Consider the following 7423-nt stretch of genomic DNA (forward strand, 5'->3'; position numbering starts at 1 on the left):
GGTAATTTTTTCATTGTGGTTACTGGTGTAAATCTTTTCCAGCAGTTTACATTACTTAGGTGTAGCACCGCTTTGTTAATGGAGACCCTTCCCTTGGTTTTCTAACTGAGGACATTACATACAGGTTACATAAGTTTAAACAAAATAAAAAATACTGTAGAAAATCAATGTCTCCTATAATCAAAATTCTCTCTGATCCAAGATACTCAACAATTGTGTAAAACACACACACACACACACACACACACACACACACACACACTCACACTCACACTGGGGTTTTATCATTTTGACAGTTCGATACAGCCTTTCTGCTACCTGCATTCTTTCCTTGGCAGACGATCTTGGCCACCAGGAAGCATCGATCTACCTCATTCTTATCTTGCACAGAAAAGTGTGTGTCGGCAAACGAGTCATTTCATTTGTCTTCATGATTCTTTTCGTTCCAATACTTTTATTCTTAATTTCCTTTGCCTTCTTCGTAGGTGATAGCTTTGATTAGTGCTGATAATTTTACATCCAAATTTGTCTATGAGTGTGCTGGTCTTGAACCTGCTTCTCCATAGCTCTTCCCCTTGGTGAGGATATTTTCTTGTGTCTTTACAGAAGTACCCACGTGACTGTGTGTTGTGTTTTCAAGCCATGCTCTTACGTCTCTAGTTTGCTGGCAACTTTGCCAGTAAGGGGTCTTGGGGTTTTAGGAAACGAATTTTAACTTCTGTCAAGCTGATCAAATGGTTTTTTCTCTCTCATGACTTACAATGAGTCATCGTAGTAGGTTTGCTAATATTAGTAAAGCCCTCTTCCTGTTTCCACAAAAGCCTGATACAGTCACAGTATGTTCATCTTTTAATATACATCTCCTTTCAGAGTTAACAGTGGTTCCTCATGATCGGTTGGTCTGTTGGACATTCTTACTTTGTCTTATTTGTGCTTTCAGAATTTTCTATAAAAGTTGCCTGTTACTTGTGTAATAAAATTAAGAGCTTTACAATGAGAAAATACTCTTCTTGATTTGGTGGGTTCCTTTTATTTTAGAATTTCATCATATCTTATTAATAAGATGAGTGTAATTTCTCTGCTGTCTTTGTCAGGTGTTTTATGTGAAATTCCTTTAAAATATATCTTGGGACACTTTCTATATCTTTTTCTATGCCCTGGGATAGTTCAATAATATTCAGAACTCCCTGCTCTTTGAAGTTTTTATAACAACTATAAACTGTCCAAGTCTAGTGCCTTTTAAAGAAATAATCTTTTGATATTTACATTTACAAATTTTCTTTCCGTGTTCATTGGCTCCTCAGAGTTTCTTCTCATTCTGTAAGATTTTTGACAAGTTAAATTTTCCAAAATGATAATTATCTTTAAGATTTTTTTGGGACCTGTTGACATGAGGTTGTATTATTTTTCCCTTAGTGTTGTGTGTCTATGCTTTCCATTTTTATTCTGATTATTTTTCAGTAGTCAATTTTTATTCATCTTTTCAAAGAACCAGCTTTGGAATTTATATGTAAATTTCCAGTTTTATCGTTTTATGATTTTTTTTTCTATTTTTTTCCCTTGGTATTTTTCCACCTTTTCAAGTTAAAGGCCATCTTAACTTCCTGTCGGTGGAAGGCACAGTAATTCATGTTGCAGGACTCTGACCTTTCCTCTGAATGTATCTGTATCTCATAAATGTTTATGTATGATATGATTGTTATAAATAATTTATCATTTCAGCGTGGAGTCTGTCTTTCACTGAGGAGTTATTTTAAATTATATTTAGATTTCCAGTCATTTTGTATTTGTTGCTGTTGCTTATAACATTTATTACAAACCTCTGCTTTATTACCTTGTTGTCAAAGAGGATATGGTCAGTACAATTTGTGTGTTTTGGAGTTTATTAACATTTTGTTGAGACCTAATAAATTTTTAGTTTTAATAAGATCCCCAGGAAGTTGGAGAAAGTATATTCTTTGAAAGCAACAATATTTGATCTATGTGTATTAATTTCGCCTTTTACTAAATGTACTATTATGGACTTTAATTTTTATTTACTTGATTCATTAAAGGCTAAGAAAGGCTCATTCCCGTTATCACTGTCTGTCATTCCTGCTTGTGTGCTTCTGTCTGCCATAGGAAAAATGGCCCTTTTATATTTAAGGGAGAATCGTTTTCTTAAACTTATTCCCTTGGTTTTACCCAGCTGTCGCTATGGAATTGTTTATGTAGAAATACACAGCTCAGCAAAATCTTTGTGTGTGTTTTTAAGCTGACAAAAACCTCTTGGACGTCCTTTGTGCCTTGAGGTGTTTTGGAAATGCGTGATGTCCTCCAGCAGGCCAATGTCCTTCCAGAGCAGACCAAGGGTGCCAGTCTGGGTGGAGGCTCCCCAGCTTTTGGAACAGAATGGGGCTTCTTTTGAGCATGCAAACGTTTTCACTTCCTGTTTGGGGGCAGCCCTATGCATAGGGCCACATAGGGGTTGGCTGCTGCGAAGCTGGTTACATTTCTGCCACTATGGGCCACACCGTGGCTGCTCTCCCCCCCCCCCCCCATGATGCACTTTTCTTGTGCAAGGACCGGCTGTCTGATAGAGGCAGTGAGCATGGATGCTAGTTGCCTGGATACGGGGGGGTGGGGGGGGGAGCCAATCTCAGAGACTCATCCTACTAGAGCAGACCTTTCCAGAAGAATTTCAACAGGCTCTGCACACAGCAAAGTCTGTGCCAGGCACAGAACCACCTTTTCCCAAATGTGTAGGAGGTGTGAATCCCAGCCCTGGCTCAGGAATGGAAGAAATATGACCTGTTGTGTCTTCATTTAATTTCTATTTTAAGCCCTGTTGTACCAGGCTCATGTAATTCTGGGTTCTGTCTTTCTCTCAAGGTGAGTCTTTGATGGTTTGGGGAGGGCTTACATCTTCCCCGGGTGGTTTTTTTTTTGGGGGGGGGGGGGCATGTGGAAGCAGCCCAGCCCATATCTGCTGAGATGTCCTCTGCCCAGTTCTCCCAGCTATTCTCCCTCTCTCTCTCTCTCTCTCTCTCTCTCTCTCTCTCTCTCTCTCTCTCTCTCTCTCTCTCTGGCACATGGGAACATGGGACCTGCTCAGATGCCCTCTGCTGCACTCACAGTGCCTCTGTGCTCTTGGCTCCCTGGGCCCTGTCTGAGCCATCTTCTGCCTGAGGCCAGCAGGCTTCAGGTTGTGGTGAGTTAATGGTAAACAACGGGCCGTGAACCCATAAACCAGATGAGCGTTTGCATGGGACATCAAATCACCAAGTAGCAAAAGGATTCCCTGCCCACTCCCAGCACGGGCTGCCTTTGCTGATGGCCACAGCAGTGGGAATCTACGGTCCCTCTCACTCTTTCCTGGTCTGGTTTCACTGGGTCTCCAGTGCTTTAGCCTAGGATGTTGCCCTTTGCTCCTTCCTCCTCAGACAGCCTGGAGGTATCCCTGGGCAATTTTCAATGGCTGTTTGCACCTAGCACACTGCCTTGAGTGTGTTCACGCTGCCACACCTCACTCGTGTGTACAGGCCACCTGCGCTCCAAGGCTGGCCCTGCTGGCGGCGTCATGTGCCCTTCCTTGCTCACACCTGTGCTCACTGCTGCTGTGATCACATCATCCCTGCTCTCTTGCTGGTCCCCTCACTCCAATCTCCTCCATTTCCTGCTTACTCTTACACAAAGTTGCCAGAGATTTTTTTTTTTTTTTTGCAAAACCCTGGAGTAGATCAGCTTCCAGATCCATCTCTTATTGGCTTGTCTACCCGATAAGGTCATACTGAAGAGGTCTGGCTGCTGCATATTCTCTATGTCCTTTATTCATGTTGTTCCCAAAACCTGGAATGTTCTCTTGTTCCAATTCCACTCCTCTTCTTAGGCCCAAGCTAAAGGTCCCATGAAATCCAACCACTCCTGGGGGCTTCTCGTGCTCTGAGTGACTTACCATACATAACAAGGGTTTGTTCTGTTTGGACAGTTTTGTGTATCCCAGGCTGGTCTTGACCTCAGACTCTGACTTCTGTGGGTGGTGTTAGTATTTTATTATTAATGCTCTGTTTTTAACTATTTTCGTGGATCTCACAGAGGACAGCTTGTAGCACTTGAGAATCTTGAGAAGAAAAGAACAAACCCACGATTGTCCAAGTAAAGCAAGCTGTATTTGGGGGTGCAGCCAGGACTGGCCAGCCGGCTGTCTCACCCTAAATTGGGATTTGAGAGGGCAGCCCCTGCAGGTCTCTTGAAGTCCCTTTTATAGGAGGGAGAGAGAAACTGTTCACTGGGTGAGGGCCGGCTGTTACGCCTTGTTGGAGAAATACAATGATAGGGAAGGAACAAGGCTGAGGATCTACATCATGGGAATGGGGTTGCAAATTCAGTATAGGTTAAAAAGCATGTTTTGTAATTTACATCATATATAACAAACAGGAACTTTTTTTCGTTGTGGTTTATCAAGACAGGGTTTCTCTGTGTAACAGCTCTGGCTGTCCTGGAACTCATTCTGTAGACCAGGCTGATCTCAAACTCAGAGAGATCTGCCTGCCTCTGCCTCTCAAGTACTGGGATTAAAGGCATGAGCCACCATCACCCAGCCAGGAACTTCTTAATTACAAATAGAAACCTTAGCTTGCAAGGATTTCACATGGGATGAGCAGGAACTTATTCTTAGCTGTCTTAACTGCAAACAGAAACCTTAGCCTGCAAGGTATGTTGTTCCTGTTTTAGTCTCCTACATGTGGTCCCGGAGATTGAACTCAGGTTGCCAAGCTTGGTGGCATGTCTTTGAGCCATCTCACCTGATGCTAATACTCAGTGGGTATGTTTGTGTGTGCCTGTGTGAATTTATGTGTGGCATGTGCATACAGGTGACCATGGAAAGCAGAAGAGGGTGTCAGATCCCCTGGAGCCAGAGCTGAGCTGGTTGTGAGCCACCCAACTCAAGTAAAAACCAAACCCATGCTGCTGTCTGCACGAGCAAGTGCTCTTCCTCACTGAGCCGTCCTGAGGCCCGGATGTTAGAATTCCTAAGGATGGTCTCTCAGCAGCTGCTCTTCGGGTCTCAGCCTACTTTAGAAAAACTTCCTAGCGTAAGTCCTCTGTGGACTGCCTGGCAATCTGCCTTAGGCAGAACAATGGCCTCAGAGAGGAACCTGTGACTGTTTGAGGCAAAGGGACGGCAGGTGGGCTTTACCTGCATTGTCTGGGTGGTCTTGTATAATCACATCAGTTCTTATAGATGGAGTCGCCTTCCAGGCAACTGACAGAAATAGATGTACAGTGGTAGAAGGGCCGGGAAGCCACTCACTGCTGCTTTGGAGACAGGAAGGGGCCACAGGCTGAGGAACTAGGCCAGGAAGGGAATGGCTTTCCCCTGGAGACTTCAGAAAGCACAGTTCTACTGAAACCTTGATTTTAGCCGTAAGAGCCACGTCAGACCTGCTGCCCAACAGAACCCAGTGAGGGCTGTGTCTGGTGAGGCGTGATGGCATGTGCCTGTCTGTAATCCCAGCACTTGGGAGCTAGAGGCAGACAATCAGTTCAAGGTCGTTCTCAGCTACACAGTGAGTTCAAGGTCAGCCTGGGCTCTATGAGATTCCCAACTCTACATAGTGTGTAGCTTTAAGCCACTGTGTTGGCAGTGGTTTGCTAGGGCAGCAGCAGAAAACTGGCCAGTCACATGAACTTACATGGTTCCACAGAATGTGTGGTAATTAATCATTCTCGCTCTGCCGTGAGTTATTTCATTTCAGATGCAAATGAATATTCAAATGAACAAATCTATTTGACTGGTACAGCTCAGTCTGCTCTAGTAGAGTTCAGAGAATGCTGCCAGTGTGTATGGCCACCCCAGGACCAGCTCCATCCCCAGTCCAACCAGCTGGGTATACACACTGCCCACTGACTATCCATTAATTTATCTCTGAGGCTGGGTCTTCAGTATCCAAGGCTTGCCTGAGCTTAGGATGTAGCCAGGGATGACGTTTACTCCAGACCCTCCTGCTGATACTTCCCACCTGCTGGAATTACAGGTGTGCACCACTAAGCCTGGCTGTATGCCATGCTAGGAATTTAAGTCAGAGCTTCATGCACATTAGGCAGGTGCTCTACCAACTAAGCTACCTCCCCAGCCCATGAGTTTACTGTGGAGGACCAGCCCCCACCCTTATTTACCCCAGGAACTCTTGAGGAATGAGGGATAGAGACTTAGAGACAGAGGGGAGGGAGAAACAGAAAACACAGGATAGACTCGGGTGGGCCTGGATCCTCATCCACTGGCCCAGAACTTTATTCCAAAGATCTGTTTATAACAATGCCAAGGGGTGGAGCAAAAGACCTCCCCCTTGCTATAGTCAAGTGTAGACCCTTACAAACACCTGGTACCCAGGCCCGTGGTCCTATCAACCTCTCCATGCAGACCTGCTGGGTACAGCCCCTAGGAAACCTAGTGGGCTCCAACAGTTTACCCTGTAGTCGTGCTGTGGGTGAGGGGTCACACAACACTGATGTCCAGAAGAAGGCTTAGTGGCCATGTGAGGGAAGGGGACAGGGAAGATCCCAGAAAGGAACTGGGACAGAAAGTGTCTGAGTTTGCCTAGATACAGTGTGTGTGAGTGAGTGTGTGTGTGTGTGTGTGTGTGTGTCAGTCATTTAAGCTTCAGAGCCACACTATGGGGCAGAGAGACAAGCACTATGAGGACCTAAGATCAAAACCCGCAGTAGGAAAGGGAGCTGCTGGGGGGACCGCAGCCAGTCCTGATAATTTGTCTATCAGGTGCAGGGCTGGCCTTCACCCCACGTGGGTTGGAAAGCCAGGGAGATAGTTCCAGAGGCACAAACCGATGGGCAGTGCTCAGGAGGGCACACTGGGAGGTTTGGAGTCAAGACTACAGAGGGCACACTGTTCCCCTCCATGGTCCTGAGTCCCAGAAGTCAGAGTATGCGTTTACCTCAGGGCTGAGCTGAAAGGAGGAAGGGTAAGGGGAGAAATAAGACAGAGAAATGAGCGAGAGAAAGTTCTAGAGAAGTTTTACAACACTAAAGACACAATTGGATTAGGAACTTCGGAAAAACTCACCTTTGAAAAGAGTCACTTTTTTGAAGGCATCTCAAAACCATTGACAAAAGCAAACTTTTGACAAACTCTTGTTATCCAAACCTGATGAAGCTTCCCAGCCCCTTACAACACTGAAACTGTGGTACAGAATGAAAACACAGAACCAACTGAAAGTCCTACAAAGTTGTGATGCTTCTCAAATTCCAAACTCATTCCAGAGGCCCAGTTTTCTGCCTGTGGTAAGAGAGGAAGCCTGAGGCAAAGTCATTTTATGCCCAAGAGGCCACATGCCCCACCACAGACACCCCTGAACCTGTGAGGGAGCAGGTAAGAGCCAGTGTGAGCCGGGGCACATCAGATGTCAAAGCCAGACTGGCAAAG

Source organism: Peromyscus eremicus, chromosome 1, assembly GCF_949786415.1.
Source record: "Peromyscus eremicus chromosome 1, PerEre_H2_v1, whole genome shotgun sequence".
In the NCBI taxonomy this organism is placed as follows: domain Eukaryota; kingdom Metazoa; phylum Chordata; class Mammalia; order Rodentia; family Cricetidae; genus Peromyscus; species Peromyscus eremicus.